The 12,946-nt window shown below is 39.5% G+C and overlaps 1 long non-coding RNA gene across 2 annotated transcripts in view; it reads left to right on the top strand.

The window, feature by feature from the left end:
* The window catches only part of LOC105608340 (uncharacterized), a 46,898-nt gene that overhangs the window by 14,161 nt on the left and 19,791 nt on the right, over positions 1-12,946 (top strand). The window contains exons 2-4 of one of the 2 annotated variants that reach the window (XR_006059632.2): positions 5,590-5,648; positions 8,233-8,415; positions 8,734-11,045. This is a non-coding gene — a long non-coding RNA (uncharacterized LOC105608340). Of the gene's footprint in view, positions 1-5,589; positions 5,649-8,232; positions 8,416-8,733; positions 11,046-12,946 lie in introns of those variants that run through there. The other variant, XR_003589497.3, reaches the window with a different exon arrangement.

Below are 12,946 nucleotides of genomic sequence, written 5' to 3'. Positions count from 1 at the left end.
TTAAGAACAGTTTCAAGAGTTTAAAGATTTCTGGCTTATCTTCACAGGTTCAAAATTCATTCTAAAAACATTGGGCACACCGTAGCAAACTCCAGGTTTTTACCTGAATAAAAGGTTGTCATAGCATTGAATATACCAAGAACATGCCAGTCTGGCAAGTTTCTTGTCACACTAAATGGCCCCCAACGTTGCCACTCACTAGAATCTCAGCTTTGAAAAGAGACGGCTTTTTCTGTCTTCTTCATGCAAGAAGATGCCAAAAACATTTATGTTTGAGCTTGGTTAAAGAGTCCAGCCTACTGAGAGGTATCAGATGAGAAAATGTTTGGACTGTTAGTAGAAGCAATGAACAGCTTTTATAAATTGGAGAAATGAAGTCTTAGTTTGGTTAAAAGTACATTGGATACCTTATTTCCTATTCAATAAATGGAGCATTTTCATGGGAATAAGCCAGAACTTTTGTGAATAGATCCTTACTTTTTCCCATCTGTTAGAAACATTTTTCAAATATAAATTAAAAAATAAATCCCTTCAGGAATTTGTATGTTCTCACTCCTTTACTGTTGGAAGTTCTACGTCATGAGTTTATGTCATGAATCTTAGCTGGGTTTATATTTGATAACATCCTTAGAACAGAGTCAATCATCAAATAAAAACAAATCTTTCTTGTTTTCAGTCTTACTGTATTGCAAATATTTCTCAACACCCAGCAAAGAATTTTGAGATTTCAAATGTTAACTATTTTTAATCACTTTACTATTGCTGACATGATATGTCCAAGCTCCAAAGTTAAAGTCTTCTTCTGAATGTTCATGACAAATCTGATATTTCATGGGGCAAGCTGGCTTTGCTGTGTGATTTTGGATAATTCATTTAGTCTCTAAACTGTTATCACATTTTAACTTATGAGGGAAAAAGAACAAGGTCACTTGACCTGAGAAATCACATCCCTTTGAGTCCTCAAAAGTTTTGTCATGAGCAATTAAGTTTTCTGTAGATAACATTTGTAAAAATCATGAGGAAATTCTGTTTCCTTTTGTATAGCTACATTAAAATAATATTTTACACTCTCATCACATATATAGTCTATCTAAAACTAGCTATAGAATTGGAATGTTGTAGTTTGGGGAAACTATAGAAATTATATCTATATTATTTCTGGATTACTTGCAAAGATGGGAATTTTATGAACTTCACTTGAAAATACTTTCATGTGAAGTTGAATCATGAAAAGTACACAGTTTAGCCAAGTGAATTTAGCAGTACTTTTAAAGATATTTAAAGGTTTATTATTTGTGTTGAATGGTAATAGAAACCAATTGGCATTCTGCTATTTCCATTTTTGCTTTTTTTTTTGAATTATCATCAGCTTTCTCATTTCTTTATGTTGTCTGCTATTTACTGTGAAGGCACTGCATTATACAACCTGTTTGAAATCTTTTTATCTATTCTAGTATGGTAATCGTCCACCTGACAGGCTCATAACTACATAATGTGAAGGTTATGAGGTTTTCCCAATAAGCAAATCACACAAGAAATAAATGTGTCAAGAACTTGGTTCAAGAGTTGATTTTCACCGATAGGATAGTGAATACTCTAAAGGTATATCCTGATTGTGTAAAAACTTCACAGATCTCTCTCTCCCTCACACACAAACACACACACTCACACACAGCCAGGTGCACATGTGTGTCTGCACAATGTTTTTGTCAGCAAGGAAACACTTGAGCTCTATCAAACCAAGCATGTTCAACTTATTTTACTTAAAATAACCCCCTTGAGAGAAGGAAAGATAAAAAGTCCCAGGTAGGAAGAGAAAACGGGGAGCAGAAAAAAATGTATGTTAGTTCTACAGTGTTATAAGATATAAATAATTTCACATTAAAACACTAGAGCAACATAGTCTGGGTTATGTATGCATGAATTCATTTAGTCATTCAGCAGTCATTGAGTGCTTACTCTATGCCAGGGAATTTAGTAGGTATACAAAGATAATCAATAATGCTCTGTCTTAGAAATGAACAGTCAGAAAGCAGAGTGATAAGCGACATGATAGAGGGACGCACAGGTACTAAGGAAGCCCCAAAGAGGAAAGAATGCATTTCATTTTCTACTTTTATAGATTGAATTAGTTATTGCACTTTTCTCTCTCACCTTTCACTCTGGCTGCCAAACAGTAATGTCTCTGGTAAGTAGCTGTTCAAAGAGATATTAAACTTTTACTCAGATTTGTGATGATGTTTTAGTATTTACCTCTTTTTGTAGCTCAGGGATATGATTTAACTTTATAATCTGTAGTCTTGATAAAGTGTGTTAATATTATTATAACTCTCCTGTTCCCTTTCCCCCACAATGGGAGGAATGTACTTCCCCAGGAACTTGCTTTGGCCAATGGAATGTGGGCAAATGTGACCTACACCCCATCTTTGCAGAGGTATTAAATATACTTGCATTTTGGCAAGGCCTCTTCAATTTCTTACCTCTGCCAAAAGAAGAGTTGTCCTCAGATATCCCTAGACTGAAAAACTACAGAGCCCACCAAAGCTGTAGGCATTATGTAGTGTCTTTCCTTGTCTCTTGTAATGGTCTTTAAGGTCTATTTTATATGAGTCTTGCTATTCCTGCTTTCTTTTGACTTCTGTTTGCATGGAATATCTTTTCCAGCCCCTCACTTTCAGTCTGTATGTGTCCCTAGGTCTGAGGTGTGTCTCTTGAAAACAGCATATACAGGGATCTCATTTTGTATCCATTCAGCCAATCTGTGTCTTTTGGTTGGAGCAGCAACCCAGATGTCTGTTGACAGATGAATAAATAGAAAAGTTGTGGTACATGTGTACAATGGAATGTTATTACTCACCTCTAAGAAGGAATGAATTTAAGTCAGTTCCAAGGAAGTGGATGAATGTAGAGCCTATTTCTGAAATAAGTCAGAAAGATAAAAACAAATATTGTATATTAATTTATATACAGAGAATCTAGAAAGATGGTACTGATGAACCTATTTGCAGAGCAGCAATGGGTTCGCAATGTTGGTGGCTCAGATGGTAAAGAATCTGTCTGCAATGCAGAACACCTGGGTTTGATCCCTGGGTCCAAAAGATCCCCTGAAGAAGGGAATGGCTACCCCCTCCAGCATTTTTGCCTGGAGAATTCCATGGACAGAAGAGCCTAGTGGGCTACAGTCCATGGGGTTGCAAAGAGTTGGACACAACTGAGTGACTAACATTTTCACTTACTTTCAGTGGAGATGCAGACATAAAGAACAGACTTGTGGGCACATTGCAGAAAGGAGAGGGTGGGACGAACTGAGAGAGCAGCACTGAAACATATACATTACCATGTCTAAAGTAGATAGCCAGTGGGAATTTGCTGTGTGACGCAGAGAGCTCAAATCTGGTGACGACCTTGAGGGGTGGGAGGTGGGAGGGAAGTTCAAGAGGGAAGGAAAATATATATACCTGTGACTGATTCATGTTGATTTATGGCAGAACCAACACAATATTGTAAAGCCATTATCCTCCAATTAAAAATAAATTGTTTTAAAAAGCTGTAGGCGATTCATAGGCCTATGAGTATGAAATAAATATGTTGTTATGTGGTGGTGGTTCGGTGGTTTAGTCGCTAAGTTGTGTCCAACTCTTGCGACCCTGTGGACTGTAGCCTGCCAGCCTCCTCTGTCCATGGGGATTCTCTAAGCAAGAATACTGGAGTGGGTTGCCAGTTCCTTCTCCAGGGGCTTCCCAACCCAGGAACTGAACCCAGGTTTCCTGCATTGCAGGCAGATTCTTTACCAACTGAGCTATGAGGGAAGCTCATAGCTTTGTTATATAGCAAATAAGATTAATACAAGAATAAACTTTATAAGCACATATTCATGAAAAACTTTAAGCAATATAAACAAAAGGCAGACTATTTGAAGTGACATTCAATACAAGAAGTTAAAGTTGTACACTGATTGTGTAATGTGCTCCATTTGTTCACCGTTAATACAGTGTCTCCCTTTTAGTACCAAAGTGTATGTATGAGATGCAAATTTTAGGAGCCAAGAAATAATCTACAGGTATGTCTATGTATCCTTATGACTGTGTAAATAATTAATAGCTATGTTTTGGTCACAATTCACCTTAGATTATAACATTCTAAAGGACAGTGGTTCCTTTTTACAATGCAATTTATTGCCATTAATCTAATGCGATGCAGAAAATTAAGTGAGGTAGGGGAGCTTCAGGCTTCCCTGGTGGCTCGGATAGTGAAGGATCTGCCAACAATGTAGAAGACGCAGGTTCAGTCCCTGAGTCAGGAAGGTCCCCTGGAGAAGCAAATGGCAACCCACTCCAGTATTCCTGCCTGGAGAATTCCATGGACAAAGGAGCCTAGCAGGCTACAGTCCAGGGAGTCACAAAGAGTCAGACACGACTTAATGACTGAACAGCAACATCAAAGGGAGCGTCACCCTAGTAAAACAGAACTTTAAATTTATTAAATGCTCCCATTTCACTATCCACCCATAATCACAGGAAACAAAGAAACCATATTTATGAACATAATGTCATATACACTTGTATATGTGTGATAATAAAAACAAAAATAATAATCATACTAAACATTAGCAATTTTCTCATTTGGAATGAGGTTCCAGTTCTAACACTGAAAAAGAGTTCTTTAATGCTGTGCTTTAGAAAACTTGAAAATCATCTACTGCTCATTTATGACACTCATTTATATTTCTGCTGTTCTCACTACAAAGTATTTGTGTATCTCAGTTATGTGGCTATCTCAAAGCAATCTCCCTGTTCCAAAATTAATTATAAAGTTGACAATTTATATGCGTGAGTGGAGATAATGTAACCATATAAAACATAATGATATTATGCCATTTCCAGTATGACTATTTTATATCCTCTAAAATCATGAAAGAAAGCATATTTTTAAAAACTGAGAAATGTTTTATAAGCACCAGTGGGATACAAACTTCTTCACAAGGACACATATTGGCTCATTCCTGAGCTATCTGGTATTTTTCATCTAAATGAAGATTATTTTTACAGCTGATTTTTGCAGTAGTTTTTCATTGTACCCTGCAGATGTCTTAATGTGTTTTTATCATGTTGACATCTTATTATAAACAAATCCATTTTAAGTTAAGCTTATGGTGTTTCCCTTATGCTTATATTAAGAGGAAGTAGGGGACTAGTGTGAATCCAAGGAAGTATCTGATATGGTCCTTCCAGGAGTCCCTAGTCCCTGTAGACCCTTGCCAGCTTTAGGCTGAATTTTTTTTTTTTTTTTTTAGGGTGAGGGATGGGGAGAGTTGAACACAATTATGTAAAATACAAATAAATGGGTTTTCCCAAAGTTCCTTGAACCAGAAAGGAAAAGTATGTTTGGGATACACCACACAGATTTATTTGAATTCCTTTGCCCATTCCAAGTGGACCCATAGCCAAACAAATAAAGCTTCTGGTTGCACAGCTGGAGACATATTACCTTCTCATTTCATAAAATAAAATCAAAAGTGATTGTGTGCTATTGGTCTGAAATCGTACGTGTAGCAAATTGGTAATATATTACTTCCTCCACTTTCTCTAGGTACCGAATGGGAGCATTTATCATAAATATGTCACATAATGAATGTAGGAGACTGGATGGTAAGGCTGAAAACTACTTTTTGAGCAGTCATTTTGTCGATTCATTCCTTGATTTGTTCCTTTGTCCTTTTCTTCATTTATTTATTCATTCATTTAACGATAAATATTTATTGAGCTCTTCCTGTGAAGTAGTCACTGTGGGAAGTTCTGGGAGTACAGTGGTAAATAAACGAACGAGGAGGAGCTCGAAATACAACTCCAGATCCTTCTCAAATTCACTCATCCATTTATTCACATTTATTTCCAACACACAGTACAATGGAAAGAGTCAAACAAACATGGATTTAATTTACACTTAACAGCTGGGTGATCTCGAGCAAGTTATTTAAATTCTCAGAGCCTCAGTTTTCGTATCTGCTGTCTACCTCACAAGAAGATAGAGTGGGTTACAAGCATAACATATAAAACTGCTTGACATTTTATTGTCCCCCACACCCACACCAAATTGCACCAGTTGCAGACATGTTAGGTACTAGGGAAATAAACTGGATGGTTAAAAAAATGGGTGGATGAGTTTCCTATGTGCTTATCTGTAGCTAAGAATAAAGAGAAATATAAAATGTGACCCCTGCCTTTTAGAAAATTAAATTTGAAATAATAATGATTAACATTTATCAACAAAACAAAAAGATGAAAGGATTGGGAGAAAGTATTTGCAAACAGTGCAATCGACAAGGGCTTAGTTTCCAAAATATACAAACAACTCAATATAGGAAAAACAACAACCAAACAATCCAGCCAAACAAATGTGCAGAAGATCTAAACAGAATTCTCCAAAGAAGACTATTCTTTGTATTTCTCCACATAAGACATGCAGATAGCCAACAGTCACATGAAAAGATGCTCAACATATAATTATTGGGCTTCCCTGGTGGCTCAGACAGTAAAGCGTCTGCCTGTAATGCAGGAGACCCAGGTTTGATCCCTGGGTCAGGAAGATCCCCTGGAGAAGGAAATGGCAACCCACTCCAATATTCTTGCCTGGAGAATTCCGTGGATTAAGGAGCCTGGTAGGCTACAGGTCACGGGGTGGCAAAGAGTCGGACACGACTGAGAAATGCAAATCAAAACCACATTGAAGTATCAACCTCACACTGATCAGAATGACCATCATCAAAAAGTCTACAGGACTTCTCTGGCGATCCAGTGGTTAAGAATCTGGCTTGTAATGCAGGGGATGCTGGTTTGATCCCTGATCCTGGAAGATCCCACATGCCTCAGGGCAGCGTAACCCCTGTGCCACATCTGGAGTCCTCGAGCCACAACTACTACAGCCCTTGTGCCTAGAGCCTGTGCTTCTTAAAAAGAGAAGCCACTGCAAAGAGAAGTCCATGCATTGCATCTAGAGAGTAGCCCCCACTCTGTAGCTAGAGCAAGCCTCCATGCAGCAATGAAGACCCATGGCAGCCGAAAAATAAATAAAAAAAAAATTTAGGTCTATAAATGCTGGAGAGGGTGTAGAGAAAAGGGAACCCTCTTACACTGTTGGTGGGTATGTAAATTGGTGCAGCCACTATGCAAAACTGTGCGGAGGTTCCTGATAAAAACTCAAACTAGAACTACCGTGTGATGCAGCAATTCCAGTCGTGGGCATGTATCAGAAAGGACAGAGATGCTAACTTAAAAAGACACCCGCACTCCAGCGTTCATAGCAGCAGTACTTACAATAGTCGGGGTATGGAAGCAACCTAAGTGACCACTGACAGATGGATAAATACACAAGATGTGCAACACACACACGCGTGCAGTATTACTCAGCCATACAAAAGAATGGAATAATGCCACCTGTGGCAGCGTGATGGACCTTGAGATTATCACACTACCTCTCAAGGGGAGGCTACTGATACAAGAAAATAAATGATAAGCATCTTATGAGTGGTTTAAGCAATAAGCGAATGGGGGGAAAGAAGTCATGTGTATATGGGCCAGAATTGTAACACCTGATAACATATTAACAGAAGCATGAATAATGTTAAAGAGAGAATACAGGACATTTCAGGAGGGTTTATTTTATCTCTTGAAAAATGCTTCTTCTATACATCTAACACAAATATATTATGCTGGAGATTAAGCCATTGTAATTAGCTGTGATAAAAAACATTGAGAAAAATAACGTTTATTGTTTCTGATTTATAAAATATATGCTAATCATAGAAAAACTAATAAACATCGCAACGTATAAAGAAAAGCACTTTAAAAATTACTCCTAGATTCACCAACAAAAAAGATAGTCACTTTAATATTTAATAATATTTCCTCTGATTCTGTTTCCTATGTATATTTTGTAAATGTATTTTTTACATAAAATAGGCAATGTACTCATATGTGGTTTTCAGTCCTGCTCATTTCACCTAATATTTAGTAAGCAGCAAATATTATTTTTCTCTTTGATGCCCAACAGTGTCTACCTCCTTTCCTGCTTAACTAACTCAGTAACACAATGCTATTAAGACACCGCACTGTCTTTTACTTCTTTCTGTGTATCTATCTTCTCTTCCTCCTCTCCCCTGCCTCATATACACATGAAAAAGTAACCTCCATGAGGGTAAGAATATATTTATTTTGTTCTCTACTGTATCACCAGTGCCTGGAATGCTGCCTGGCACCTAGTGGGTGCTCTATTTGTTGAATACATAATGTCAAAGATGGACAGGGAGGCCTGGCATGCTGCGATTCATGGGGTCGCAAGGAGTTGGACACGGCTGAGCGACTGAACTGAACTGAACTGATTGTCAAAGAGGAACGTATAAGAACACCATCACAAAAGGTAATTCCTGATGTAGAAACTGATCAATGCTGTGACTATGAGAACAGATATTCATGTACAGTGCATAGTGAATCATTCTTACCTCTTATGTCAGGTGGCCATTTCTAGTTATTCAGACTAACAAATGTGGGTAACTGCATGGACAATGCTTCACAAATAATGAATTAGTAGTGATTTTGTTCCCAAGGAGTTCTCAAAACTCTTGTTTTCTTCAGGCTTTTCTCAAATACTGTCTCTTTTGTTCTGTCTTTGTGTATCTCATGCATTCTCTATAATCCTATGTCCCTAACTTCACTGTTGTCTGGTTTATTTTCACAGATTCTCTGCAATGTGTCGGGAATCTATACTCTATTTTTGAACTTGATTTCACTCTGATGGATGTTTTGGTTTTTTTGTTCAGCTAGCGAAGTCTTGCGATACATACCCCTGCCTTTGATTAATCAGTTCTCTACAGAGCCCAGATGTTAGGTGATCAGGTATGGGCCCACGTGAACGCCCATCTTCCTACCTAGTTAAAATTTGGTCACTGAATATGTTTGAATTCAGTGGCTCTCTTCCTCATTTTTATCAGAAATGTTTTTTTCTAGTCTTTTACGTATGTGTGTAGCAAAGTATATCTAACATTGACATTTTTACCTTGACTCAGTACTATAAAAATTATTAAAATGAGGTAACGTATATGAAAGTGCTTGGTAAGATTTCAAGTGCTGTACAAGTGATACTCCCATACAATCACCATGAACTCGTATTATCTCAGACTACATAGTCACATAAACACACCATTCTCTGTGTGAACACCCTTCACATGCTAGAAGGTGTTTCATCATCAAATCCTCATTCTGATTTTTAGGCTCAATAACTATGTTTGTTTAAAATTCCCTCCCACAAACTCTTTCTCAAATTTTCAGTGATCTTTGTATTTTGTCACTTTGATCTCTCAACTGTTCTATTTTGTTAACCTGATGATCTTACAATTGAACTTTACCGTATACAGCCATGTAAAAATAACTTTTTTAATAGATTGTGTCATTTTACAAATGCACTAAGAATGCTTCCCTGGTGGATCAGTCAGTAAAGATGCAGGAGACTTGGGTTTGATCCCTGGGTCAGAAAGATCCCCTGGAGAAGGAAAAGGCAATACACTACAGTATTCTTTCCTGGGAAATCCCATGGATAGAGGAGCCTGATGGGCTACAGTCTGTGGGGTTGCAAAGAGTCAGACACGACTGAGTGGCTAAACCACAAGAATGCTTCAGTTACCCTCTGCAAAGGGAAAGGCAGGAGCTAGGAAAGACTCGTGTGTACTGAGCACTTGCTTTTCTGTAATATGACCTTGTCACTTAGCATCTCTAAGCTCTGGTTGCCTCATCTGAAAAGTGGGGACTCACCATCAACACCTCCTGTAGTGATTCTCAATGGTTGAGGTCCTGGGGCACATTTGAAACTGTGGGGGAGTGCTTTTAGTCCTCACAGTAACTGGGGGTGGTCACTGCTATTAGTAAGGGGGTGAAGTGGAGAGCAGGGACATGGGTATTCCCAAATGTGGATGACGCCTCATAACTAGAAATTGTCCTGCCACAAATGTTAGTACTTCCTTTAAGAAACAGATAAAGCCACTCCTTACAAATCTGATAAACTAGTGAACACTAGATGGCAGAACAGAGTGTTTACGATTAAGGGGGCCTTCAGAATATGCAAGACTCTTCTGCTCTATTAAAATAATAAAGTTCTTTCCTGCATAAGCCTGCCCAACACAAATTTGAAATCCTCTTGCTGTGTCGAAAGCATCTTCAGTTCAGTCAGTTCAGTTGCTCAGTTGTGTCCGATTCTTTGTGACCCCATGAACTGCAGCACGCCAGACCTCCCTGTCCATCACCATCTCCCAGAGTTTACCCAAACCCGTGTCCATTGAGTCGATGATGCCATCCAACCATCTCATCCTCTGTTGTCCCCTTCTCCTCCTGCCCTCAATCCCTCCCAGCATCAGGGTCTTTTCCAATGAGTCGGCTCTTCGCATCAGGTGGCCAGAGTATTGGAGTTTCAGCTTCAACATCTGTCCTTCCTATGAACACCCAGGACTGATCTCCTTTAGGATGGACTGGTTGGATCTCCTTGCAGTCCAAGGGACTCTCAAGAGTCTTCTCCAACACCACAGTTCAAAAGCATCAATTCTTTGGCGCTCAGCTTTCTTTATAGTCCAACTCTCACATCCATACATGACCACTGGAAAAACCATAGCCTTGACTAGATGGACTTTTGTTGGCAAAGTAATGTCTCTGCTTTTGAATATGCTATCTAGGTTGGTCATAACTTTCCTTCCAAGGAGAAAGCATCTTTTAATGTCATGGCTGCAATCACCATCTGCAGTGATTTTGGAGCCCAGAAAAATAAAGTCAGCCACTGTTTCCACTGTTTCCCCATTTATCTGCCATGAAGTGATGGGACCGGATGCCATGATGTTAGTTTTCTGAATGTTGACCTTTAAGCCAACTTTTTCACTCTCCTCTTTCACTTTCATCAAGGCTCCTTAGTTCCTCTTCACTTTCTGCCATAAGGGTGGTGTCATCTGTATATCTGAGGTTATTGATATTTCTCCCATCAATCTTGATTCCAGCTTGTGCTTCCCCCACCCCAGCGTTTCTCATGATGTACTCTACATATAAGTTAAATAAGCAGGGTGACAATATACAGCCTTGACGTACTCCTTTTCCTATAAAAATCTCTAATTGGCTCACTATCCAGATTAGAGTATTTTAGTATGACATTAGAGACAGACTAGTTGATTTACATTTTTGTCTGTGATTCTAAAGTATTAGGCCAGTTTAGTCAAATCAAGGAAGCTATATTCTTAATTGTAAGTTGTATCATTCCCTCCTTTGGAGGTACTTGTGTCTCATTCTAGTTGCTGTGGGGTCAGCCAGCTCTGCATGGCGCTGACAAAGTTCAAAAAAGCCGAAGCGAAAAGCACTTTGCCTCCTGGACTTGCTGGGCACTTCTCTCTCCCCGTTCCAGGGTTTCCTTGTGTTACAGCCCCTTCTGGCCCCTACTGGGGCCTGACACCCAGACATATGCATGCGTATGTGCTCAGTCGCTCAGTCGTGTCCAGCTCTTCATGACCCCATGTACTGTAGCCTGCCAGGATCCTCTGTCCATGAAATTTTCCAGGCCAGAATACTGGAGCCGGTTGCCATTTTCTACTCCAGATAACTTGCTGACCCAAGGATTGAACCCAGGTCTCCTGTGTCTCCTGCATTGGCAGAAGGATTCTTTGCCACTGTGCCACCCAGGAAATCCCAAGGGCTGACAGACATATGCAACCTGGAAGCATAGTGGTGAACCAAGGATCTCACAGATTATAGTCAATGGCCAAAGTCTTTCTATCTTCTCCCAGATTCTCTCCTAAGTAGACAGTCCTGAGATACACTGTGTCCTGATTCTTAAGAGCACAGTCTTTTGAAACTAGCCATCAATCATACTGTGCAATAACTAACATACAGCCTCCTCACATTGGCTTTCTTATCTTCCTTGCTGGACTCTGCCTGCCTTCACTCTTCTTCCCTGGAATTGTACTCCTTAATAAAACGAGAGTACTTAAGCCCTCTGCTTCAGGCTCTGCTTCTGGAAGATCCCAGCTAGGACATTAATAAAGGGGAAAATTGAAACCATCATCTGGTTAATTCAGACCAAACTCTTACAGAGATCAATTTGGATTAATTTTGCAAGCTAGGAAATTAAATACAGAAGAACAGTAATGTTGCCAATTGATGAGTAAAATGATCTGTCAGCACTGTCCAACCATCAGACTCAGTTTCTCTCATAAGCTCTCTTTCATAATGTCTGAGATATCTGTTTCATAGACTATCTTAAAACTTCCCATCCCCATCGCTGTCATCTTCAACTGATGACCACTCTTCATTTTGAACTGGGAAAGTAGAAACCATCAGATGGGCACTCTTCATAAGCTTATCACTAGATCAACAAACCCATCTGTGTTTGCCCACCTCACCTCCTTCTCTCCTCTTTCATTTAATGAAGTCTCCCTTCTGTTGGTGGCTGTTTCCTCAGAGCACATCTGGACATCTCCAGGGTTTGGTTCCTTGTTATTTCTCCCTCCTCCTTGCAATGATCACCCGTTTCACTCAACTGCATTCAGAATGCGCTTCCACCTTTAAAGTGCTAGTCACTCAGTCATGTCAGACTCTTTGTGACTCCATGGACTGTAGCCAACCAGGCTCCTCTGTCCATGGAATTCTCCAGGGAAGAATACTGGATTGGGTAGCCATTCTCTTCTCCAGGGGATCTTCCCGACCCAGGAATCGAATCCTGTTCTCCTGAATTGCAGGCAGATTCTTTACCGTCTGAACCACCAGGGAAGCCCCTCCCCTCTTCAAAAGACCTTCCTTTACTGTACATTGTCATCAGCCAGTTCCACAGTTAACGTACTTCTTTTCCCAGTCTACAGAGAAAGCTGACTCCGTTTTTCACCTTCCATCCACTCCTCAACTCACTTTAATTGGTCTTCCACCTCCAC

Source organism: Ovis aries, chromosome 1, assembly GCF_016772045.2.
Source record: "Ovis aries strain OAR_USU_Benz2616 breed Rambouillet chromosome 1, ARS-UI_Ramb_v3.0, whole genome shotgun sequence".
NCBI classification, from domain to species: Eukaryota; Metazoa; Chordata; class Mammalia; order Artiodactyla; family Bovidae; genus Ovis; species Ovis aries.
Note: the sequence above shows the minus strand (reverse complement) of the source record. Positions and strands in the feature narration are given on the sequence as shown.